At 43.2% G+C, this 27,165-nt stretch overlaps 1 protein-coding gene across 1 annotated transcript in view; it reads left to right on the forward strand.

Annotated features, from left to right (window-relative positions):
* The first annotated feature begins 15,250 nt into the window (after positions 1–15,250).
* The window catches only part of FRMD6 (FERM domain containing 6), a 241,852-nt gene continuing 229,937 nt past the window's right edge, over positions 15,251–27,165 (forward strand). Inside the window, exon 1 of the mRNA XM_040477130.1 lies at positions 15,251–15,333. The gene's annotated coding sequence lies outside the window, so the exon portion shown is untranslated. The remainder of the gene's footprint in view (positions 15,334–27,165) is intronic.

Below are 27,165 nucleotides of genomic sequence, written 5' to 3' on the forward strand. Positions count from 1 at the left end.
GAATGTTGAACCAGCCCCGCAGCCCAGGAATGAATCCCCCTTGATCATGGTGAAGAATTCTTTTTATATGCTGTTGAATTCAATTTGCTAGTATCTTATTGAGAATTTTTGCATCCATATTCATCAGGGATATTGGCCTGTAGTTCTCTTTTTTTACTGGGTCTCTGTCTGGTTTAGGAATCAAAGTAATGCTGGCTTCATAGAATGAGTCTAAAAGTTTTCCTTCCCTTTCTATTTTTTGGAACAGCTTGAGAAGGATAGGTATTATCTCTGCTTTTAGTGTCTGGTAGAATTCCCTAAGGAAGGCATCTGGTCCTGGACTCTTATTTGTTGGGAGAGTTTTAATAACTGATTCCATTTCTTTGCTGGTTATGGGTCTGTTCAAATTATCTGTTTCTTCCTGTTTGAGTTTTGTAAGTGTGTGGGTGCTTAGGAATTTGTTCATTTCTTCCAGGTTTTCCAGTTTGTTGGCATATAGTTTTTCATAGTATTCCCTGATAATTGCTTGTATTTCTGAGGGATTGGTTGTAATAATTCCATTTTCATTCCTGATTTTATCTATTTGGGTTAGCTCCCTTTTCTTTTTGAGAAGCCTGGCTAAAGGTTTATCAATTTTGTTTATTTTTTCAAAAAAACAACTCTTGGTTTCATTGATCTGCTCTACAGTTTTTTTAGATACTATATTGTTTATTTCTGCTCTGATCTTTATTATTTCTCTTCTTCTGCTGGGTTTGGGGTGTCTTTGCTGCTCTGCTTCTATTTCCTTTAGGTGTGCTGTTAGATTTTGTATTTGGGATTTTTCTTGTTTCTTGAGATAGGTCTGGACTGCAATGTATTTTCCTCTCAGGACTGCCTTCACTGCACCCAAAGCATTTGGATTGTTGTATTTTCATTTTCATTTGTTTCCATATATTGTTTAATTTCTTCTCTAATTGTCTGGTTGACCCATTCATTCTTTAGTAGGGTGTTCTTTAACCTCCATGCTTTTGGAGGTTTTCTAGAGTTTTTCCTGTGGTTGATTTCAAGTTTCATAGCATTGTGGTCTGAAAGTGTGCATGGTATAATCTCAGCTCTCTTATACTTATAAAGGGCTGTTTTGTGACCCAGTATGTGATCTATCTTGGAGAAGGTTCCATGTGCACTCGAGAAGAAAGTATATTCTGTTGCTTTGGGATGCAGAGTTCTAAATATATCTGTCAAGTCTATCTGGTCCAATGTATCATTCAGGGCCCTTGTTTCTTTATTGATCCTATGTCTAGATGATCTATCCATTGTTGTAAGTGGAGTATTAAAGTCCCCTGAAGTTACCACATTCTTATCAATAAGATTGCTTATGTTTGTGACTAATTGTTTTATATATTTGAGGGTTCCCGTATTTGGCACGTAGACATTTATAATTGTTAGCTCTTCCTGATGGATAGACTATCTCATTATTATATAATGCCCTTCTTCATCTCTTGTTACAGCCTTTAATTTAAAGTCTGGTTTGTCTGACATAAGTATAGCTACTCCAGCTTTCTTTTGATAGATAGTTCTCCATCCCCTCACTTTCAATCTGAAGGTGTCCTCAGGTCTAAAATGAATCTCTTGTAGACAGCAAATAGATAGGTCTTGTTTTTTTTATCCATTCTGATACCCTATGTCTTTTGGTTGGAGGATTTAGTCCATTTACATTTAGTGTTATTATTGAAAGATATGGGTTTAGAGTCATTGAGATGTCTGTAGGTTTCATGCTTATAGTGATGTCTCTGGTACTTTGTGGTCCTTGCAACATTTCACTCACAGAATCCCCCTTAGGTTCTCTTGTAGGGCTGGTTATGAATTCCTTCAGTTTTTGTTTGTTTGGGAAGACCTTTATCTCTCCTTCTATTCTGAATGACAGACTTGCTTGATAAAGGATTCTTGGCTGCATATTTTTTCTGTTCATCACATTGAAGATTTCCTGCCATTCCTTTCTGGCCTGCCAAGTTTCAGTAGATAAGTCTGCCACTAGTCTTATAGGTCTCCCTTTATAAGTTAGAGCCTGTTTATCCTTAGCTGCTTTCAGATTTTTCTCTTTATCCTTGTATTTTGCCAGTTTCACTATGATATGTTGTGCATAAGATCGATTCAAGTTAAGTCTGAAGGGAGTTCTCTGTGCCTCTTGGATTTCAATGCCTTTTTTCCTTCCCCAGATCAGGGAAGTTCTCAGCTATGATTTGTTCAAGTACACCTTCAGCTCCTTTCTCTCTCTCTCTTCCTCTTCTGGAATTCTTATGATATGGATATTGTTCTGCTGGATTGCATCCCTTAATTCTCTAATTCTCCCCTCATACTCCTGGAATTTTTTATCTCTAATTTTCTTAGCTTCCTCTTTTTCCATAATTTTATCTTCTAATTCACCTCTTCTCTCCTCTGCCTCTTCAATCCGAGCTGTGATCATCTCCATTTTATTTTGCACCTCATTTATAGCATTTTTTAGCTCCTCATGACTATTTCTTAGTCCTTTGATCTCTGTAGCAATAGATTCTCTGTTGTCCTCTATACTTTTTCAAGCCCAGCGATTAATTTTATGACTATTATTCTAAATTCTTGTTCCATTATATTGCTTAAATCGGTTTTGATCAATTCGTAGCTGTCACTACTTCCTGGAGTTTCTTTTGGGGGGAGTTCTTCCATTTCATCATCTTGGGTAGTCCCTGGGGTGGTGCCAAACTGCAGGGCACTTCCCCTGTGCTGTCGGGAGTAACTTGTGTTGGTGGGTGGGGCCACAGTCAGACCCTATGTCTGTCCCCAGCCCACTGCTGGGGCCACAGTCAGACTGGTGTATACCTTATCTTCCCCTCTCCCAGGGGCAGGACTCACTGTGGAGTGATGTAGCCCCTGTCTGGGCTACTTGCACACTGCCAGGCTTGTGGTGCTGCTTTGATGGGATCTGGCATATTAGCCAGGGTGGATCCGCAAGGTGCACAGGGGTGGGAGGGGCAGACTTAGCTCACTTTGCCTTTGGTGGTCCCCTGTGGGAGGGGCCCTGCAGCACCACAAGGGTGGCAGCCCCATTGGAGGGATGGATCCACTGAAGCACAGGGTTGGGAGTTTGTGCAGTGCAAGCAAGTTCAGTGATGGGAACTGGTTCCCTTTGGAATTTTGGCTGGGGGATGGGAGAGGGAGATGTTGCTTTCCAGTGCCTTTGTTCCACGCTGAGCTGAGCTCTGTCTTCTGGAGCTCAACAACTCTCTCTCCCAGCGTCCTCTCGCCCTCCTCACTCTCCGAGAGCAGAGCTGTTGACTATTAACATTCCAGATGTTAAGTCCCTCTGGCTGTCAGAACTCACTCACTCTGGCCCCTCTGCTTTTGCAAGCCAGACTTTGGGAGCTCTGCCTCGCCGCATGGGCTCCCCCTCCACTGCCCTGTTTCCCTCCTACCAGTCCATGTAGCATGCACCACCTCTCCGCCCTTCCTACCCTTTTCTGTGGGCCTCTTGTCTACGCTTGGTTCTGGATAGTCCCTTCTGCTAGTCTTCTGGCAGTTTTCTGGGATATTTAGGCAGATGTGGGTGGAATCTAAGTGATCAGCAGGATGAGGTGAGTCCAGCATCCTCCTACGTCACCCTTTCCCCCCCTCATTCCTCCAAAATTTCTAATTAATTTTGTCACTGATTGCTGACAGCTTCCCTGTGGCTTCTCAACTGTAAATGTTTCAAGCACGTAGAGGATGGATGTAGTGAGGTTAACAGAGAATTACCTAGGGACATTTGTAGACTATGAATTGTCCCAAACCATTCATCATTGTGCTCAAAAGGATTTGTTTAGCATGTATTTGTGCACTGTACAAACATGGTGCAAGTCTTGCAGGGTGGGGATTTTGAAAGATGTGTAATATCAATGTCTACAAGCGCCAACCAACAGTTGTGATAACTTACAGTGCACACAGACTCCACTAGTTGTGCAGAAGACACAGAATAAATATGAATCTCAGTCTCTGCTCTCAAAAGAATGGAAAGCTTGTTGGGGAGACCATCATATCACAAATGAAATGATTAGCCAACAGTCAAGTGTAAAGATGAGTTATATTGTCTTCCCGTATCTGTGTTTGTTTATTCCTCTGTAAAAGAGGAATAATAAAAATACTTCTCCCAGGAGGGCCTGGTACACATGAAGTACTCAGTAGAAGTTAGCCCATCCTGACTGTTATTTATATTATTACTAATTTGTAAATGTGATAGAAGGTCAGAGAAAAAAGTGATCAGTGTGTGCTGAAACAGCAAAGAAAATTTACTTAAATAATTGCAATTTGAGCTGGGCCTTTGAATGATGGGTAAAATCTAGTGAGATGGTGACCTGAGCAATGCAGATGTCACCTGAGGTGGGAAAATGGTAGCTGTGGGGCATGTGGGTTGCGGCCTCTCTAGTTAAGATAACAGCCTGACTGGTTCAGTGGGTGTGTGTTGGTCTTTTGGGATTTGTGGGAAAGAAAATTGACTAGATAGGGTGGGGAAAGATTATGGAGGCTTTACAAGTCAGGCAAAGGAGTTTGGGTTGTGAGATGATCAGCAATGAATTGTTTAAACTTGAGTGAAAGTGGGGGTCAGGACGGTTGGAAAGAGTGGATTGCTGAAGTCAGGGAGGTGAGAGAAGGCTGTTATAACAGCCCAGTTGAGCAGTAATCAGGGCTGGGCTAGCAGAATGAGGAGTCAGATACAGCCAAGGAACTATGGAAGAAGTAGTGACAAGCTGGGGGAAAACAGCAGAGCAACGGAAGACAAGACTATGTTTCGAGATCTGGTGCCACATTTTCTGAGCCCAGCAGCAGGATGGAAGGTTGACACATACATGTGTGTTTATAGAACGATTGAGGCGGAATAATTGAAAATGTCACTGAAAATGCAACTTATGAGAACCCTAAGTTTATGGCCAGGCAGAGAACAAAGACCAATAATAAATTTGGAAAGAATATGAAGAGAAGGGTATCTGTCCTCTTTGATGTTCTTTTTGCTTCTATCTATTATGTATCTGTATTCCTGCTGTATAGAAAATTAAAACCTAGGAAGCAACTGTTGGTTTAAAAACCCAGAACTGTAATAATCTATTTTGCATATGTGTATCCTCCATTAGTGCATGTGGTGCCTGAGGGTAAGAAAGCATTGTGTTCACATATATCAGTTGGGACGTCTGGTGTCCTACCAAGACCTAGGTGCAGATCCTGACACTAACGCCCCTGAGTGAGTTACTCAACCTCTCTGTACTTTAGCGCTTTCATGATTAAAATGGAATAATAGGGGCACCTGGGTGGCTCAGTTGGTTGAGCGGCCGACTTCAGCTCAGGTCATGATCTTGCGGTCCGTGAGTTCAAGCCCTGCGTGGGGCTCTGGGCTGACAGCTTGGAGCCTGGAGCCTGCTTCGGATTCTGTGTCTCCCTATCTCTCTGACCCTCCCCCTTTCATGCTCTGTCTCTATCTGTCTCAAAAATAAATAAAAAATGTTAAAAAAAATGGAATAATAATAGTATCTACCTCACAGTGATATTGTGAGGCATATGAGAGACAATACATGCTAAGTGCTTAGAACAGTGCCTGGTGAGTGTGAGATGTTATCTGGGAGGAGATGTGGTAGTGGTGGGTTGTGGTATACTGGTGAAGGTGACAGTTCATTTCAACCCAGTAGTGGTCAGGAGACAATCTCCAACCAGTATGTTGAAAGTGTGATTGTCGAAGATGATCTTGTGAAACCACGTGCATGATGCTGTACAAGTAAAGAGCAAATATCGGGGGGCCCTGGGGTCACCTACTAGAGCCAATGTCTTAAGTTTCAGAGTGTTACCTTGATTCATCATTCATACAATGAGCACTTAATTAAAACAATGCTATGCGGATTACATTCTTATACACACAGCACTTGAAAGGCAAGAATGAAAATACTAGGTACCTACTATTTGTAAAAGTATAAGCTATAAAAGACACAAACACTTCATAAGTTAATATCACTTGAATTTCAGGTTGCGCTCCCTTAGATCACGTTTTCCCTGGTCAAACAAGTTGGCTTTTATTGTAGCTCTCGCACTGTAGACAAGCTATATCTTAGGTCCTGAAAAGTGGCGAGATTACAATAAACATGTAGGGTCAAAGGAGAACTCCCAGTCACTTGACTGAAAACTGGAAAGAATTAGAGTGTTTTCTGGCATGGGGGCTCCTCCAAGTGCTTTCTGGAGTGGACCATTCAGCCAGTAAATCAGTAACAGAGATTAGAGCATATGCAGAACTGGCCCTTTTGTTGTTCCGGGAACTGGCCCTAATTTGTATTAGGTTTTATTTTGTTTGTCCAGATCATACTTTATAACTGCATTTTCCCTTGGGTGTACCTGAAAGCAAGCAGTATGATGCTGGGAACCACAGCTCATGCCATTTTTCAAAGGAGTTGGATGTTTCAGGGATTGGAGAATGGGGATCATTTTAGTATAGAAAAGAAAAACATGTCTAGCAAAAGATGACAATCTGAACTTGATTAGTGCTTTTCATGACATAAAAGAGATGCTGCCTCCAATAGAATTATCTGGCTTTACCTACTTTGGGCTCAAATCCAGATGTTCCCTAGAGCTATTTGCTGACCGCCTGAAATGTTGACTGGGGCTTATGTCATGGCACATGGGCAGGATGCAGCCCCTTTTCCTGGAGCCAGCCCTGGCACATGGTGTCACGGAGACTGCAGAAGCCCACACCCACCTTTGGCTGCAGACCAGTACTCTCTCCAGGGCCAGTGGAGAGGATCCTCATTTCATGTTTCTAGAACAAACTTGAAGGGCAGCAGAGCAGGCTGAAAGAAAGGCTCTGTAGGTATTTCTATGCCCTGTTTTTACCAGGGAGTCAGAATTGTGTTTTTCTCCGTCTCTGCTCACTGTGAATCACTGGGAACAGTAAACTTTAGGAATGCCACATTCTTTTGAAATGGGAGAATCTGTCTGGAACACAGAAATAGGCATAGTACAACTATACCTGGTGAGCAGGGAAATCCAGCTGAGGGAGGAACTGTGCCTGTCTGGTTGGTTTTTAATGAATCTAGTGATGTTTCCTCCTGTTCTGGTTTAAAAAAATTTTTGAAAGCTAAATATGTTTAGTCACACACTGGAATACTACTATTATTATCAATAACAGTTTGGTTTTATAAATGTTTTTTCTTTAAACCATTATCTTTGGGGATTTTTACTGCAAGATTAATTGATTCGTCCAGTAAATACTGATTGCATGTTTTTTAATTCATTAGACACTGTTCTGAAGTACTGAGGAAATAGTACTGAGGAAGACAGTGGGGCTGTCTGCTCACAAGACACTTAACATTCTAACTGAGGGGGACGGACAGTACACAAAGGGCAAAACCAAAAGTCAACAACTTAGAGCTTGTGCTATTTCCATTATGCCATGTTGTCTTAACATTTGGGTACCTTAGCACAGTCCCTCAAACATAGAAGACATTCAATAAATCTTTGTTAAAATATGGGAAGAGTGAACATTTCCATTAAAAATTCTTCCTTTATTTTTAACACCAAATCCCAAAATGATGGCCTAGGGTAAGAGGTAAATAAAAACAATAACATTAGCCCTGCTTTATTGAGGAGCTGAACACTGTTTGGAACTATCGAGAAAAACTCAGGACTTGTGTTTGAATTAGAACCCATGCAGGTTTCAATCATGGGAAACATAATCCATTTAGCTTTCTTCAGCAGAATAAAATGTAATACAAGGAATTGAACACATTCAACATTGTCAGAGAGTGAAACCTGACCTCCTAAGGATTGTGAATAAAGTATGAGGAGTCATGGTGCCTGAGTTATCTGATAAATGTGCGAAGAATGATATCAGCAAGATGGTGAACTGTGTGGTTCCTGATTTCAGTTCCCCTCATGGGAAGAACAACTAGAAACTCTCCACAGGCAAGACCCTTTTGTGAAGGTCTCAACGTTGTTGGAGAGACTGGAAGAGGGGTTGCTAGGCTGGAACTGCAGGATGATTCCCAGAAGGAATTACTAATCTGACCTGTCAGGAGGAGCCCCTCTGCCTCCTTCTGCTGCAGTCAGGAACAGGGTATGAATCAGAAGTTCGTTGACTGAACTGTTGACTTCAAGAACACATCCCCTTAGCTGCAATGAAACATTCAGGAAAACTCCACTGCCACCACCAGAACAGCCCCTCATCTGTTACACATCTGGAGGCTAGACCCTGGAACACTGCTGCAGCAAAGCTGCCGCCCACACAAACCCGTTTCCAAAAGCAACAGTAGAGGCAGCAGAGGGAAAAGTCCCTCTCTCACATTCGTTTTCCAAATCTGCTACACTTGCATCTAATTGGAGGATTGATTTGCAAACCAAATTCTGGCTGCAAGGAGCCTGGAGAAAGTAATTCTTAGCTTTCCAACCTCTACAGTAGAAAAAAAGTGGAGTGGATGATGGGTGCCAGTTTCTCATATCCACATAGTCTTCCGCCTTTTAACCCAAATGCAATGTTCATCACTTGGCAAAGCAATTTGGAAACTTAAAAATGCAGACAATGAGGTAAGTTTTTGGTTGACATTAGTCAGATGTAGTTCTCCTCTGAGCAATGAGGAGCTCACCTTCTTGTATGAGAAGCTTCTTGGACCTGTGTTTGTATCATGATGCTTGTGTCCTCAAAGAGAAAAGAATTGAGGATTAGATTATGCCCTGGGAGGTCCTCAGAAGAACCCAGCAGAACCAAGCTTGTAGGCATCAGTGAATGATAGGCTTTTGAGAAGCCTGAGATCATGGGTCTTAGGAGGCCAACCACTAGCTCCAAGAAGGTGAAAGATGCCTCCAGGCCCTTCCCTTTGCATCGCAGCTCACTCACATGGAAAGTTCATTTGCAGAGTGGGGGCGCCTGGGTGGCTCACTTGGTTAAGCATCTCACGCCTGATCTCAACTCAGGTGAGCCCACTTAAGTTGACTTGACACAAGATTTAGATTAGCTAATACAGGCATGAACGTTATACCTCATCCTTCAGAAGTTTGAGCTGAGAAACCTGGCAGCATTTCATGCCAGTTAAGGACACAACCCTTTTCCTTGAGTTCTCAAAGAAAAATTCTGGCTTGACTCTTGGATTTAAATGTGGATGTTTATTAACTTGATTCTCAATCAACAGGTATCTATTTCATATAGGAGCTTATCACCAACCTAGTGTACTCGTGTTTCTTGGGTGAGTGCTAGAAGGTCCCCAAGCCACAGATTCCTTCTCTGTATAACATGGGCATTAAAAATAGTCATATCACAGGGAGGTTGGAAGGTTGCATGAGAACACATAAGAAAGCACTTCACATATTTCCTGGCATATATTTAGCACTTGGTCAATGAAAGCTTTGATCCCTTACCTGCATGATTCTCCTCTTGATGGATAGTGTGGTGACCAGATCTGTGTGGGCCACCAAATACACTGCCTCAATCTGTGCCTCCAGATTTCTGCCCATTTCTTTTGAAAAACTGAGGCACTTTAACAAAGGTTATTAGCAGTGATTAAATGGCCATACCAGTGGGAGGAGATTAAGTCCTTTTAGTATGATTTGTTTTACAAGGCAGGGAAGACTTCCATGTAAAATGGTAAAAATAAAGAAACTGGCATTTACAGGAATACTTTTAGTTGTATAGGAAATTTATTTGTGTAGAAGAACCCCTTTGTGACAATAACTGATAATGATATTTTTTCTTTCTTATTTTAGTCTAAGGTGGTTCCCTAGAGACAGCATGATAGAGGTTACATGGTCCCATGGAAAATCCTGAGAGTAGGACTAAGAAAATCTGTTTTTTATATCTGCCTCCAGCATTTATTAACTGTGTAACCTTCACACAATCACTTAAAGGCTGTCAACTTGAGTTTCTTCATCTGTAAGATGGAAGTACTAATAACCATTTGCCTATTTCCTAGAATCCTGTTGAATGTCAGTGGCATCTGATGCCCCTCCTCTCTAGAATTACCCTGCTGTGAGATCCTATCTTGGCCTATATTATCCCAAGAACATCCCCCCCCCCACCTTCTTCAGACCCACCTTAACCCATGTTCCAATCCCACAGGGCCTTGAAGTAGAGTGAATCATAAAATGTGTGTGAACCTGGCTTGATATAGTATCCTTCCCAGTTAAACAGATCAACCTCCCCCCCAACTGCCACGTAGAAAACTGAGTAATGGTGCAATTTCAGGAAAATTTGAGCCAAAGGAATTTGGGGAGCTTTATTAGTTGTCTAGGGCTGCCCTAACCAAATACCACAAACTTGAGTGGCTTAAAACAACAGAAATCAAGTCTCTGACAGCTCTAGAGGCTTAGAAGTCTGAAATCAAGGTGTTGGCAAGACCATGGTCTTTCTGAAGGCTCTAGGAAAGAATCTTTCCTTGCCCCTTCCTAGCTTTTGGTGGCTCCTAGGAATTTTGGCATTTCTTTGCTGGTAGCCACATGACTCCAGTCTGTGCAAGTGTTTTCACATGGGTTTCTTCTCTGTGTCTCTGTGTGGCCTCTCTTCTTTCTTATATGGACACCAGTCCTTGGATTTAGGGTTTAATCCAGTATGACCTCATCTTAACTGTATCTGTAAGACCCTATTTCCAAATAAGGTCACATTCTGAGGTCCTGCGTGGACATGAATTTTGGGAAGACACTATTCACCCCACCACAAGGCACCTTTAAATTGTGCCCTAATGGGGTGTATGCTTTCTCAGCAAGGATATCCTTAGATCCAGTATACACGTGTTTGAGGAGCAATGCCACCTTATCATCCTCCATCCCAATCGCACCCCCAACTCAATTCTGTACAAAATTCTTTGCCTGTTGGCTCTCTACCCTAACCATAAACCTGGGTGTCCCCTTGAACTCATCCCTTGCCCTCATTCCGCCCAGTCACCAAGGCCCATGCATTCCTGGTCTCTCCCCTGTCTTGGTCTTCCAAAGCCAGCCCCAGCTCCTCCAGGGCTGCCTGGGACAAGTATGAGCCTCAAAGCTGCACCCCCTGGCTCTGATCCCATTCTCCAGTTCCTATTTCCACATTGCCCCCAGAGCCTTTAGAAATGCAAATTTAGGTCATCTCCCATCCCTGCTGACTGGTGACTGCATCTAATCTCTCAGCTGACTTCCAACTCATCCCCTCTCTTACCTGCTCCCAGGCTACTTCACTCCAGTCACACTAAACGCCTTGCACTTTCCCAAGCTCACCTGTGCTCTGTGACACAACATGCTGTGCCAGGCTTACCTGACTTCCATCTGGTTACCTTGCAGACTCCCTTTCAGCTCCATCTTCACTTTTTTTGAAGCCATCTCTGATGATTCTCAAGCAGGGTTCCATATACCCTTCTGTGCACATTTGACCCTCCTCATCTGTATGCACAGTTGGCTTACTCCAAGGATTTTCTTGTCTCTCACACTAGGTTCCTTCATGGTGTGTACCTCTCTTCTCCATATTCCAGATATCTGTATCCCAGACACCAAACACAATACGAGGCACATAGTAGGTGGGTCTACGAAATGCTTGTCAAGTGAGTAAAATGAGGTCTTCCAACAGAGTTTAGAACTAGTAAGTGACCAAATCAGGGCCACTACGTGGCTTATTCATATGTAGTGTGTGGCTCTTTGAGATTTCTAATTTTCACATTAGAATATTCAACATGTGATTCTCCAGGGTCTACTGAGGTCATGCCATCTTTTCATTTAGTGGTGATTGCATATGTCACTACAGAAGCATGGGCATTTCCCAGCTGAAGAATGTTGATATATATGTATATATATATATATATATATATATTTTTTTTTTTTTTCGTATTTTATTTATATAGCTATCTTTTCCTACCTAAGGGGAAAGTCTTCCACAGGTTAACTTCTCTGAGGAGCCCAGAGGGTTTTAACAATGGGAGACATCTGGAAAGCACCTGTAGCCAAGCAGAGGGGTTGCTGAGAAGTGTATCAGTGTGCGTCTCAGGAACTGCCTCAAAATTCCACGTCTGATTTTTGCTGCACTGCCTCCTTGAAGTTCCAGGCGTATCTTCAAGCTGGATTGCATTCTCTCTGGGAGTCTGAATGGACTCAGGAGGGTACCCGGCCACGAACATTAGTGTATGCAGTATGGTGTAGCTCGGTAGCAAGGATTCCCGTGTGGAATTGTTCTGTGCACGTGATGCTCTGGACATTTCATTCACCAACTCCATAACATTTATGAAGTTCTCACTGTTTACCTGTTACTGCATCTGGCACTATGGATATACGGAAAAAAAAAAAAAAGATGACGATGATGACTAGAATAGCGTGCAAAGAAACCAGATTGTCTTCTTGTACCTTCAGTGGCCCTGGCACCATGCTAATTTGACTTTCCTGGTCAGTCCAGAGCTTTGCTTATCTGTAGATATAAACACAGTCTGAAAGTGGTGATCTGGGGGTGGGGATGCTTGTCCTTATGTTGAAGATGCCAGTGATCCCCTTTTTTGTCATTTAACATATATTGTCATATAAGCCCCAAATCTCTGGACTTGCAGCCTTTAAAAAGAATGATGTAATGCTATGTGGATGGCATGGAAGGATGTCCCAGATACAGTATTAAGTGAAGAAAGCAAGTTTCAGAACAGTGTATGTTGTGTGTGTATGAAATATAAAACCATTTTTAGTTTTGCAGTATTGGTTGAAATACCGTCCGGGGACCGGCAGGATCAGCATTACGCAGGAACCTATCAGGAATGTGCATTCTTAGACCTCACCCCTGACCTACTGGATCAGAAACTCTGAGTGTGCAGCTGGCAGCATGACCTCTAGGTGGTTCTGATGCTCGTGCAAGTTGTGGAACCACTGCTCTGCGTGTCCATTTCTGGAAGAGTTTGCTACTGTGTACAGAGTCCCTCAGGACACTAAGGATGGGTCTGTAATGCCTTTGTAATTCACACAGGGTCCCAGGAAATGAATCACTTATGTTTTATAAGGGATTTTGACTGTATTGTTCCTGAGTCATTGTATTCATGTATGCCTCTTCTTTATGTGTTTATTTTTCATTTTGGGGAGAGCACAAATGGGGGTGGGACAGAGAGAAGGGAACAGGGGATCTGAAGCAGGCTGTACACTGACAGGCTGACAGCAGTGAGCCTGGTGCAGGGCTCACGCTCACAAACTGCGAGATCATGACCTAAGCCAAAGTCGGGCGCTCAACTGACCGAGCCACCCAGGCACCCCTCAGGTGTGCCTCTTCTTTACAAAATCAGTGAAACAAAAAAGCCGATGAATTATATGTGCAAAAAAATATTGGCAACCCTATGAAAAAGAAAAAAAAAAGAATCCCTGGAGGACTATACCTTCAGCTGGTGCTTCTCAAACTTTAATGTGCATATAGATTACTTAATGGCCTTGATAAAGTACAAGACTGGTTTGAGGCCTGGGATTCTGCTTATCTAATCCCTTCTAGGCCAAGGTGCTGTTCTGTGGGCCATGTTTTGAATAGCAGGCCACTGAGACGTTATCCCCGGTTATCTCTGGAAGGTAGAACTGTGAGGGTCTTCACTTTACATTTCACCTTTGTGCATTATTTGCATTTGTTTTTTAGACAAAGAACTGTATTCTGAGAGAAGAGTAAAGAATTTAAAAATCTTTCACCAGAATTTGCCTTACTTCTACATCTCTGTGTTCTGCAGATTTAATCTTAAAAAAATTTGTAAGAGTGCGTCAAAAGGAAACTGATTTCTTGTCCCCCTGCATCCCCATGCCACCCAGATCTTTATAGATGTGAATGTTTAAAAGCAATAGAGTTAGGTGTAGGGGGCAGTTGGAAGGGATTCCTATTAGCTAAAATGTTTCAGTGGCAGGCATCAGAAACATAACTAAAATGGGCTTAAGAAGTTAAAGGAAATTTTTAAGAAAGCCAAGGAAAATGCTGCTGTCACTCATAGCTGAATCCAAGCCTTCAAATGACATTTTCAGGAATCGGTCCCTTGCCATCTCTAAGCTCTGTTTTCCTCTGCAGTGGCTTTATCTTCAGGCCCTCCCTCTTTCTCTAGAATGGCCACCAGAAGCACTAGGCTCTGTTCTACCAGGTTAGCAGCCACAGCCAGGTGAGAAGTCCCCTTCCCTGCTCACGTTCCAGGGATGACGCTCGTTGTGTACGGACCCATCTCTGAATCTATCAGTGACTCCGATTGGCTTGACGTGGCCACATGCCCACTTCTGAAGAAGCCTGGGGGTGGTGTAACCTCATCCGAACCAGCTGAGAGGAAGGGGTGGTTCTCTGAAGGAGAACCAAAACATTGATACTAGGACGAGGTGAAATAGATGTGGAAGTGGAGAGGTGGTGTTCTGTTATTGTGCAGATCTCCAGCCCCGTCTTCTCTTTTGACTTCTTTGGAAATCAGGTTAAGTGATTTATCCATAGACAGGATAATAAACACTGGAGCCAAGACTTTCCAATTTCTGTCCTTCTGCTCTGTCCCCTCCATGGTGTTACCTCCACCTTCTGGAAAACCAGGAATGAATCAAACACAAAGCTTCTATGACACTTGATTGCCATTGAAATGCCTTTTTAAACACTGCATTTCATGATATTAAACTTAAAGGAATTGTAATTGCACGTCTATCATCTTTGAGGCTCCTCCATTAACTGCCCAGAGTAAGAAAACCACATTCCTTCAGTGATAGTAATCCTTGCTACTCCTTCCCTCGTTGGGGAAACAAGTCAAAGCTTGACAGAGTGTAGCTGCTGATCTACTTGGGAGAAGTTCGAGCCCTGACCAGGTGATCCCATGAGTGAGGTGGGTGCCCTATGGACAGAGGGGCTCACACCAGCCTCTGATCTTAGTCTGTGGCATATACTATCCCAAGAGCTTGATTAATAGTCTAGACTGGGTCCTCCCTTTGGGCGGGCTGTTGCCCTTCCAATTTTCCCAGGCACAGTGATATCCCTGTGGACAGGTACAGGCATGCATCACAAATCTGGAGGCTCGCCCAAAAAGTATGTCTGCTGTTTGTGAAGGGGCAATGTAGCAATTACCTGTGAGTAATGTAGTGGCAGATCTTCTATGAGAAATTAAAGCTGAAAAAAGAGGGCTTTCCTCTCCTTGAAGGACGTATATTGGCTGAACCAACTCTTGCTTTGAGGACTCTTTCTTCTCCTTTCTCTCAATTCGATCCCTTTCTCCCCAGACATCCTTTCTTAGGCACCCCGCTTTCACAGTCGGCAAGCCATGGGAATAAGAAAGAATTGGCTAGAAGTAAATTGTCTGCTTGCTCATAGCAATTGAAAGTTTTCTTTCGATGCTTCTGGTTCCAGGGGAGGGAGCTGAAGATTAAATCCTGGAGTCTGCCCCATTAGAAGAGCAGCAGCCTGGTTTCTGGTGACTACAGCAGCAGGTAAGAAACGAACAGTTGTTCTTACCTTTTGTTTTACATAAAATATAATTTTAAGGCAGATTTGATGTGACATGTCCGTGTATTAGGCATAGTAGAATCACCAAAAGATTTAAATAATATGATTTCCATGTGTAAACCACCCTCGACTAGTGGGAGGATTGGTTCTGCTGGCTGGAGAACCTGTCTCGGGATTTCTTTTGGAGGCAAGCGGTGCCTTGGGTTGTTCCCTATAATAGCCATCGTGGTCAGTGCCAGGAAGAAACTCATGTCTTGATGAATTAGACAGCATCTGTGTTCTCTAGATTTTCACTTGCAGTGTGCATATTTACAGGTGTATGTATCCTGTACTCCAGACACACAATCACCTTTGGTAAGAACACTCACAAAAGCACAGATGATGATCTGACCGGAAGATAGGCCCCCTTTGATGCATTCCTATTCTAAGTTTTCTAAGAGCCCATTGGTTGACTTCTTAGAAGACAACACCATGCATTTTTTAGGAGGAAGTTATTAGGAGTGTGAGAAATATTGAATAGGTGTCAGTTGCATTAGTACAGTTACTTGCTCACCCTCTGGATCACAGCAAAAGGCTTTCATGTATTTGGGGGTCATGCACTTCTTTATAAGGAATATAACTTAGTAAAAGTAGACAAGAAACCATAAAGTGAACATGATGAGCTGTTACAGAGTTTGTCATAACCAGTTCCCAAGTGTTGTAAAAGTAAAATATGATGTGTGTGTGATAGAAGGAAGTAATAAAGGGAATATGGAAAGGAACAAAATGGAGTTTTATGAGAATTTTTAGGTCTACTTTTTATTTTTTTATTTAAAAAAAATTTTTTTTAAAGTGTATTTATTTTTGAGACAGAGAGAGACAGAGCATGAACGGGGGAGGGTCAGAGAGAGGGAGACACAGAATCTGAAACAGGATCCAGGCTCTGAGCTGTCAGCACAGAGCCCGACGCGGGGCTCGAACTCACGGACCGCGAGATCATGACCTGAGCCGAAGTCGGCCGCTTAACCGACTGAGCCACCCAGGTGCCCCAGGTCTACTTTTTAAAAACACACTGAGTTTGTGAGTCAGCAACCAAAGAATCAATTCTCTGAGAAAACGCTTGTGAATGACCAAGTGTCGTTTGATGGGTAGGGGGGAGGGGAGAGGGAGAGAGATGGAAAAAGGGAGGAGATACTTTCCTCACGTACTGGGTTGGAGACTGGCTTATTTTATTTTATTTATTTATTTATTTATTTATTTATTTAATTTTTTTTTCAACATTTATTTATTTTTGGGACAGAGAGAGACAGAGCATGAACGGGGGAGGGGCAGAGAGAGAGGGAGACACAGAATCGGAAGCAGGCTCCAGGCTCTGAGCCATCAGCCCAGAGCCTGACGCGGGGCTCGAACTCCCGGACCGCGAGATCGTGACCTGGCTGAAGTTGGACGCTTAACCGACTGCGCCACCCAGGCGCCCCTAGACTGGCTTATTTTAAATGCACCTCAGTAACCACTTATTCTGCAAACAGCACCTTTTGTGTTCTGGGCACTGTGCTGGACTCAGGACTATATGTGTCATGCTCAGTTTCCTCTTCAGTAACTTTTGCCCACCTCTTGTTAGTGTCACCAACAAACGGGCAACCACAGAGTTTAGTGCAATTACTTATAACTGGACTGTTCAGGTGGCCTGGTTACCTGAACCGCTTATGTATCGGTCTGCTAGAAAAATATATATTGTCTTCCAGTTGAAATGACACCCTGTCAAAAAGAAACTTCCTCCTGAGCTTCCTAAAAGCCAGTTCTCTGAGGCCAAGGAATAGTAGAGCACTACTATGAGATTTGTGCTCTGTTTGTGACTCCTGTTTTCTGGGTAAGTGAGGCGCTGATCCTTGACTGGAAGCTTGGCCTGGAGCCATGCAGGCTCTAAGACAGGGGCAATGCCTTGCCTGCTAGTCTCTCACCCAGAAACTCTGTGGAAGTGAGGGGTGGGGTATGGGTGGGGACCCTTCCCCTTTGGGTATATCTCAGGGGACCTGCTTCATCAGCTGGCAACAGGCCCTGGACCCTCAGCGAATATGATCGAACCTCCTTACATGCCAGGCCTGGGCCCTCTTCTGCTTTGGGAAGCTGGCTTCTGAGCTGATTTGAGGCAGACCCAGAGGCACGGTGGATAGATACAAATATTACCTCATTACCAGCACTTGCTCTCCCTTTTCACTTCTTTCCTATGGCTGCATCTTCTCTTGGTTGCTATAAACAGCACCATTCCCCCACTCTGGAAAAGGTCTGAGTTTGTCACTGGTGGTCCCTCGGCTCTGCCCGTCTCCCAGTTCTGGTGAGAAATGCTGCCATGAGTGAAATAACAAAGCAGAGGATAAAATGTACAACACAAAAATAATAATAGCACCTAACATTTGTGAGACCTGCCTGTGTGCCAGGCGCTGTGCTAAAGGCTTTGTATACCTGATCTCGTTTGTTCTTTACAACTACCTATGAGGTGGGGACCCTTGGTATCCCGATTTTACAGACAAAGAAACTGAGGCTTAACCATTTACTTACTGCTTGCAATTCAGACCTAAGTGCCTGACTCCACAGCATTTAATGACAGCCTGTGATAAGAGTGACAATCAAATTTAGCTTGAATGCTGGCCAAGGGAAGATAGTACACACCAGTGAGCAGGGTGCTGAGGCAGATGCCCTCTGGCCCTCTTGGCTTTCCTGCTCTGCAGTGATGCCTCTGGAAAGGTCTACTGGAGACCACCAGGGAGACCAAAGGGATTGCTCGGCTGCCTGTGGCTTCTCTACAAGTGGCTTGTCATGCCTCCCTTTGAGGTCTGGCAACCAACATTTATCTTGGTCTTTGTTTACAAACAAAGGCCATGCATCCTGTTCTTTCCTTGCTATTTGGGGCTGACTCTAATTTTAAAGGAGCATATGTTCTAGTTCCACTCTGCTGGTGTTTTGGGACAGACGTTAGCCCTTAAGAGGCGTCAGGGAATGTTTGTAATAAGTTCTTTCCCTTCCTTGATTTCAGCTAATATATTCCCTAGAGCCTACCTAGAACCAAAAAGAGTTCTCCTTTAGAGATGGTCTCTATTTGGTCAATTACCACTCCTAGTACCTTTTTGAAACTACTCTGAGGAAGAGTTTGGAAAGTCTCCAGGCTGTTTACCCATGGGTTCCACAATTCATAAGTCACGTCACAGGCTCATTTCTGAGGGGTCCTCTCACATTTTGAACCCCTTCCTGTTTTCAGCATTTAGGCAAACTCTTCTACAATATGGATCTTGTCCAATGAGACCAAAGAAGGGTTCAGATCAGCCCCTGCACCAAGCCTATTGGACGGCCCTTTGGTTAACTCGAGCAGTGCATCAAAACCCCATCCCCTTAGACTTCTTGCAGACTATTTTTATTGTGTGACTTGGCAATGAGCCAGTGAAGTATTACCTTCTTTGAAATTTGGCCTTAACTTGCTTATTTCCAGTTTCCAACTGTTTCCCCTACTGTATTTATTTGAAGAGAATGAAAGCATTGGAGGTCTGGAGTGGCAAAAAGGAAGGGGACTAATATTAGTTGAACACCTACTATGTGCTACATATTCCACTGGTCTCTATACACATGATATGATATTTAATCCTGATGGAACCTAGGAAGGTAGGAAGGCCCATTTACAGTTGAAGAAGCTCAAGGTTCACAAAAGTTAAGCTAGTGTAGATGGAAGCGTAATACAAAGGTGGGGCAGAATTCACAGATTCCCTTATTCCATACTGCCTTCACCATGTCACCTGGGTTCTACAGCCTTTCCCAGTGGACAGAGTACACTCAGATCTTCATGATCCTGGGATTTAGGTATGTGATACCTATTTGGTAGATGAGGAAACTAGATTCAGAGGGTACTGCTTGGGTTAATGGAAATCAGCTTCTATTAAGCCTTTGATCATCTCCTATTCATCTCAGACAGCTGAGAAATGGTGTTCAGGTGAAAAATTTTAACCCCCAAGATCCTAATGAAGAGTAATCTATTTGTATCACTTTTGATTTTCCAAACTTTGATCTTAGTAATGTGTTTACTTACATATGCCCTACTCTGTGTTTCTCACATAATTTTATTTCAGAAATGCAGGTCAATGTTAATGAAATTAAATACTTATCACTTACACTGAGACAGTTTTCTGTTCTGTTACTCAAGCTGATTCCTTGTTATTGAGCAGTTAAGATGGTCCAAAGAATACAAGTTCATTTCTTCCTTTTGCTTTTCCTTTTGGAGTGTGTGGTCTCCAATAAGGAAATTGCTGAGTCAAATAGTATAACAAATTTTATAGCTCTTATGAAAAATTGCCAGACTGCTTTCGTCAGAAACCACACATTGTCACCAGCAACAAACACAAGGACTCATTTTCCTCCAATTCCAGGCTGGCCTGCTCTTTATTGAGCTGAATTTATTTATAGTTCTCCTCTCCAAAAGTTTTGGGAATACTAATCTTCGAGTGTCTTTCTTCTCATCACTGAGCCTTCTACCTGAAGACTGACACTGAGCCCGCTAACCACACAAGCCTCCAGTCAGAGTAATAAAGACGTGAAATGCCATGTTCCATGGCCTAACAAAGTTGGAGAGGGGAATAACAGGTATGGAATGAAATGAGAAGTAAAGAGAAATATTAAAGAACCCATGGTGAATAATAAATAGGTCAGAGAATAATAGAGGATATGGGAAAATTAGCCTCGTGCGAATTCTTCAAGCATGTGAAATACACATATTCATTTATTGGTTTATGTGGTAGCCAGCCTTCAGGATGGCTCCTAATGATCCCTGCCTCCTGATATTAGCGCCCGGTGTGGTCCCCTCCCACAACCTATCAGAGTTGGTCTGTGTGCCCAGTAGAACACTGGATAAGTAATGGGATGTTGACTCTGATATTAGGTTATAAAAGATGTCATGGCTTTCATTTTGGTCACTTTCTCCATTTCTTGGATCACTCACTCTGGGAGTTACCAGCTACCATGCTGTGAGCAGCACTCTGGAGAAGCCCATGTAATGAAGAACATGGTGGTGACAGCATTCTACTTGTGGTGGAGTCCCAAGTCACACCTCTGCCTGGAAACCTGAACCATCTGCTCAACTCTTTGCTCCCTGTTAGACTGTAAATAGACATCAGTTATCTATTGCTGCAGAACAAACCACCCCCCAAATAAGAGTGATACCCTCGTGTTTGGGGCCACAAATAGGAATTGATGGAACAGCTGGGGTTGCTAGAACTCTCCATATGGCCTTTCATTGTGGGCTTTATCACAGTATGGAATTCTCCCAGTACCAGTCAGACAAAAATAGAAGCTGTAAAGCCTCTTGAGGCCTGGGCTCGAAAGTTACACAACATCACTTCTTCCACATTCTGTTGGACAAAGCAAATAAAAAGGCCAGCCCAAATTCAAAGGGTGGGAGAAATAAACTGCTTCTTAACAAGACAATTTGTAAATAGTGTGTGGTTATATTTAATCCATCAAGCCCAGCTTCTGGCCATAATTATTTCAATTTCTCCCATAATATGTAAAATACACTCCTCTCTCCCAGGACCCCTGTAGTCTCATCCAATGACCACATCAAGCTCAAAGTCTGTGATCTTGGGGCACCTGGGTAGCTCAGTCGGTTGAGCATCCAATTCTTGATTTCAGCTCAGGTCATGATTTCACGGTTTGTGGGGTTGAGCCCCACATAGGGGCTCCCTGTTTATAGCACAGTGTCAGCCTCTGTGGGAGGCTGGGATTCTATCTCACCCTCTCTCTCTGCCCCTCCCCCCTTGCGTGCTTACTCTCTCTCTCTCTCTCTCTCTTTCTCTCTCTCAAAATAAATAAACTTAAAAAAAGAACTATGGGTTGTCTATGTATCTCATTATTGTTCATTCCATTATCCACAATTCTTTTGGGGACTGGCCTCTACAGTAATGCTGATTAAAATACAGTACAAATCACAAATGTGAATGAACTACATATGTGGGGTTTTGTCTAATTCTAAGAGAGACCCACAATTTAAATAACAGTAAAAACAAAACAAGTGAAATTAATTTTAGTGATAAATTTTTTAACTCACTATAATCAAAATATTGTTGCAACTTTATGTTATTAATAAGATATTTTACATTTTTTAATGCTAGGTTTTTGAAATCCAGTATATATTTTATGCTTATAGCACAGCTTAATTCAGACTAGCCACATTTCAAGTGCCCAATAGCTACATGTGGCTATATTGGGCAGCCCAGCTTGATTACTCAGAGCTATTTTGGGATTAGGCTCCTATGAATCTTAGAAGCCCTTTGTCTAGTTGAGAGGGCCCTCTCAGCACTTCCTAAAGTGTTTTCGAGGTCTTAATTAAGGGTCTTACACCCTATCTTTGATGAGTCTTTTACTCTGAGACCATCTCTTCCTTTGAGAATCTTTTGCCAGCTGGAGAGAGTGGAAAGAGGAACTTTCTAACATAGCAAATCCTGAACCTCCCTTCTTTCTTCTCAGTTTTCTGTTTGCAAACATGGGTTCCGGCTTTAACTCTCTTTCCTTGTACCTTATTGTGCAAGGCTAAAATATCCACTGGTGCGTTAAGCATTCTGCCCAGAAGTCTCTTTAGCCAGACCAATAAATTGATTAAATCTATTTTCTAACCTTACAAATTACTACAGATGACAGTTTTGCTGATTGTTTCAGCAAGGAGGGCTGCCCGTTTCCCAGCCTCCAAAACCAATTTCCTCGCTGCCCTTCCAGCCTCTCCCCGCCATCTGGTCCCAAAGGCAATACCACATGTTATAAGTCTTTGTTCGGCAGCGTCCTCCTCACCAGGTTCTGTTTTAGTCACAGTAGAGTAACGAACAACCCTAAAATGTAGCGAATGAAAACAACAGATTATTGTTTCTCCATGCTTCCGTGAGTTGACAGGCTAGTTTAATCGCTGGTATTACCTGGGCTTATTCATGCAGTTACCTTCAGTTTGAAGAGCTTGAAGATTGGGGGCTGGGCTCAGCTGGGCCAGCTGGGCCTCGCTGGCTCCATGTGCTCTTTCATCCTTTAGGAGGCTAGGCTTTGTCACACGGTAGTGGCCGTGTTCTGAGGGTCCAAGCTTTAACGTGCAAGCACTTATGTAACCTCTAAGAATCTCAGTTTTGCTGATTGCACTGGCCAGAGTAAGCCCACGACCAAGTCCAGAGTCAACATGGGAGGAAACTACATAAGCGCACGGTCTTGGAAGGCACGATTGGTTGAGGAATAACTTGTATAAGGCCTGCCATGCTATCTCTTCCAGGTATCTTATGGATTACATGAGGTAATTTGTACATAAACACTTAAAGTCTCACGGGCAGATACCGGAACTGGGTTCCAAAGTTGCTTGTACCTTGTGTTTGGAAAGATCCATCCATGCTTGCTGCATTGGTGGTCTAATCGGGAGCAAAGAGTTGAGCAGACAGGTTATGTTATATGTCAGACAGTGTGCAAAAAGCTTCAACTATGTTAGCTCATTTCATCCTCCAAGTAGTCCATTTTACAGATGAGGAAATGAGTAACAGAGAAACTAGTTAACAGCCAAGGTCATGCAGCAAATTAGAGGCGGAACCGGGGCCTGAGTCCAGGCAGCCTGGCTCTGGGGGCCATGCTCATAATCGCTGTCCCACAGCTGTCTTTTTTCAGAGAAGGCAGAAGAGACAGTGCAAGGGTGGAAAATGAGGCCTGGAGTGCAGAAGAGGGCAGGGCGACACGTCAGAGTCTGTGTACGATCTTTTCAGGCGTTTAGTCCTTTGGGTTTTCTGCATAAACTGTTCTTCTAGAACTCTTTTCTCTGGCGACCAGCTTTCCCAATCAGGGCAGATGTGTAGGGAGGTATTTTTTTTTTTTTTTTTTTCTAGTTGATCTCACTGGATTCTCCTCTCTGAGCTGAGCTTGTTAGATTGAAAATATTCTGATGTGTTGTGAAATATTGGCTGGAACACTGGCCAGAGAGCATGCTTCTCAGAATACCTTGGCATGGCTCCTCTCATGCTGGTGGCGAACACACAGGTCCCAACAGAGTGGAGTCGCTCTGGGTCTGCTGCTGCCACTGCAAGATTTACGATATATGAAGGTGCCAAGTTTGTAGGGTGAGAAAAAGAAGCAGCTCACATTTACAATCATGTTTTTAAAAATCTGCCCACATGTTACTGGAGTTGTACTTTAAAGGCTTTTGCCAGATAACACATTTTGGGAAATGATGGGGGAAATCTTAAAGATATAAACTAAGGTAGGAACAGTATGATGTAGTGTGTGTGTGTAAAGGAAACAGATTTGAATGAAACAAGATCCATGCTACTCGACTGTTTTTAGGTTAGTTTTTGTTTGTGTGAACGTAGAAAGGCCTGGGGAATTAAGATGTCCTCAGGTAGCAGAGGAAGAAGATTTATGAGGTTGAAAAAACATGGAGGCCGTAGACGATGCCTCGTATACATAGAGGGGTGTGAGTCACACACCCCTTAAACGCCACACACCCTGAGCACCCTGAGTTGGAAGCCCATGCAGTGAGCGGTGAAGCGAGCTGTTTCTGGGTTAATTTCTATCGAAAGTGTCAGCAGTTTCAGAAATGTTGGCCTAAATTAGGAAGCTGTTTTGATCTCTGATGTCGCAGGGATTTTTGCCATGAATACTTATAGGAAATGTGCCAACTTATCAGGGCGGCTTGTCATTAAGGAAGCTGATGCTTCAGAGAGCTTTTCTTTTCCTCCTTCATAGTATAAATCATTTCCTCTGCCCCAAAACTCTTAACAGTTTGGGCTGAAAGCCATGCTATTGCTGAATAAGAGATCGGAAATGGAAATTCAGAATCTCTCCATGCCCTGTTCTCTTCCGCCTTGCTTTCTCATTTGGGGTGTTTATGTCATTTTAAATGAATGGCCTTTTAGGCATTTCTAACAGGAAATAATCTAGAGCATTAGCTATGATTTATCTCGTGGAATTTCAGCACTTGATAGGAGCCATTTATTCCCATGTTCTGCATTATTGGTTCCCTGACCGAGCATATGGAAATCAGGTATGTTGTCTGTGCTGTCTTTCTATACCTCAGATTCCTGGTGTGTGTAAGAAACCTGGAATTTTTTTTTTTTTTTTTTGACTCGTAGCTAATTATATCCATGTTTGGAAAGAGGAAAGTCAGGCAACCCGCAACAGTGATACTTCCTTATGGAGCAAATATTGCTTAAATTACGTTATCTCCTTTCTAGTTAAGTCCTTTTTATTGAAGTAATAGAGGTTTTATTTGTTCATTTGCTGGTTTTGGTAAGTGAGGTGCCTCTGTTGCAGACTCCTTCCTGATACAGCACAAGATGGAATGTGAGTGTTTTGAAGCAGTGTGCGGAGTGGATAGTTCCCGGTTCTGTGGGCCCAGCCAGAACTGCGTTACCAGATAGCAGGAGCCACTTTTGATTTGACATACCCAGAAGAGAGGGTTTGAAGGGAGCCAGTGAGAAAAGGAGACAGGATTAAAACAAAACAAAACAAAAAGGCATTTCTGGTCAGGTCAGAGTAAGGTTGTCCTGGTCTGGCGATGAGCTGCCGAAAAATGGGAGCTGGGGCTGACGCTCACGTTTCTACCTCAGCATGACTCTCAAAAGCACTTTTTGTCTTTCTACGTAAAGATTTATTAAGATGCTGAAGGGAGCTGAGCAGGCTCACATTACCCAGATTTGTTGTGTTATGTTTTTATTGAAATTGACACGGCAGCTGCCAGTCCGTTTAATTGAGCTGTTCAAATCCTAGCTGAGAAGCCAAGCAGCCAACGGCATGGCGCCACACCCCTTGTTCCTCTTTAGGTCCTGGTGTTTAAACCTGGCTCCTACGAGCGGGTCTCAGGTTGCAGAGCTCTGTCTTCAGGCAAACTCCAGTGGTTATGAATGGTTCTTCCAGCAGCTGACAGTGTTTTATTTGGTTTGGCTTTTTTTATTTTTATTTTTTGCATTTGGGATCTCCAGCAAGGAAACAGAGCCCCTGACCCAGAGGCAGGGGTGGGTGGAACTTCATGGGTATGACTCGAGCGAGCTCAGAAAGGCTTTTTGTCCCTCAAACATCTCCCACCCATTTGCCACACTAAGAGGGGGTGATTTCTTTGCGTTAGACAAATACCCCCTTTAAAAAAGCGTATCAATGGCACCATAAGATAGACTTCTTAATCTTCAAAATTTTATGTGAACTGGCTACCTTAGATCCATTCTTTCTCGTGGCAAACTGGGCACCTCTGAGTGCAGGCAATGGGGCTCACGGGTCAGACATAAGGATAAAGACCAGAATACACGGTGGCAGGCCTGGTTGCAAGGTAGGGAAAGGGCTCCTGCCAACTGATGTGTGGATTCGGAGTGCTAATGTTTCCCGAATCTACGTCCATCCACAGCCACAGCCCTTCTGCAGAGTCCCAAATCCATATTGGCAATAACAATTTCCCTTGGATATATCCATCTAAAGTCCAGTACACCTTAAATGGAACGTGTTCAAAATTGAATCCGTCTCTTCGTTTTTGCGCCAACTCACACCTTCTCTGCTCCAAGTTTTCCTGAATTTCTCCTCAACTCCCCCCACCCCAGTCACCAGTCCTGAAAATTTTATCTTAACCGCTTCTCCGCTCCACCCGTGACTTCTTTCTAGCTCTGAGCTTCTTCATACAGACGATTGCAACAGCCATTTAATTGGTCTTTCGTCCTCTACCTCTTTTTTGTTTCCTCCTTCACACCACTGCCAGAATTAGCTTTCTATATATAAATCTTATCACTATTTGCCCCTCAAAACCCGTCCTTTAATTATCTGCTGTTGCCACAGAATAAAATCTGAACTCCATAGTGCAGTACGCGGAGGCTGTCTCAGTCAGGCACCCCACCCATCCTATCCCCCGGCCTCACTGGAACACAGGTCTTTGATTGTGCTTATGCTCTGTCTTCTGCATTAAGTGACATTTTCCACCATTCCCTTAAACCTGGCGTCAATAGCACCTCCTCTGTGAAGCTCTCTCCTGCTCCCCCAGCCACCCCCTCCTTCCCCAGGAGCACCCTAGACCTTGCCACTTCTGTAGCATGGATGTCGAGTAGGTGCCTACACACAGGAAGTGCTCTATTAATGTCTGATGTTGAGTGAAAGAGATGCTGGTGGGAAAAGAGAAAACACTGAACATCAGATTAACACCGCAAATGGGACAATCATTTACAACCCTCAGACTAGAAAAGATGAACCACACTCCTTATGCCCTGCCTCCAGGGTGGATGAGGAAAATGGACAGCTCCCTTTGCTGTTGGAAGGATGGAATATTGGTCAAGGATTCCCGTAGGAGAATTTTGACAGGATGCATCAAAGCTTTTCAAGATGGTGGAATTTGACCCAGCAGCTCCATTTTGAAGAATCCATCTTAAGCAAGTGATCTGACAAGGATTTGGTAATGTTTATGTAAAGATCCTTATTTCTATCAGCAATAACATAGTGACATCTGAAATGTCTAACTATAAGCAATTGATTAAAGAAACTACAGCACATTTTTATCCTGGATTATTAAGCAGCCATTAAAATGATAACATGAACCTGTACTTATTAACATGGAAGGGTCATATGTGTGACCTGCCGTGGAGTGAAAAAAGTTGTTTATAAAAATATACGCATACTGTAATCTCACTTCAAAATACTGCATTCGAAAAAAATCATGAGGATATGTACTGTCACGTCAACTGTGGTTATTTTGAGTTGGTGGTATTCACATGTTTCTATATTTTCTGAATTTTGAAAACTGGTTGAAGTACCTGTGCACACACATACACATGCACACTGCCCCTGGGGGGGGGGGGGGGGGGGGGGGGGGG

This window comes from Herpailurus yagouaroundi, unplaced genomic scaffold, assembly GCF_014898765.1.
Source record: "Herpailurus yagouaroundi ecotype Mexico unplaced genomic scaffold, PumYag 141, whole genome shotgun sequence".
Taxonomy (NCBI): domain Eukaryota; kingdom Metazoa; phylum Chordata; class Mammalia; order Carnivora; family Felidae; genus Herpailurus; species Herpailurus yagouaroundi.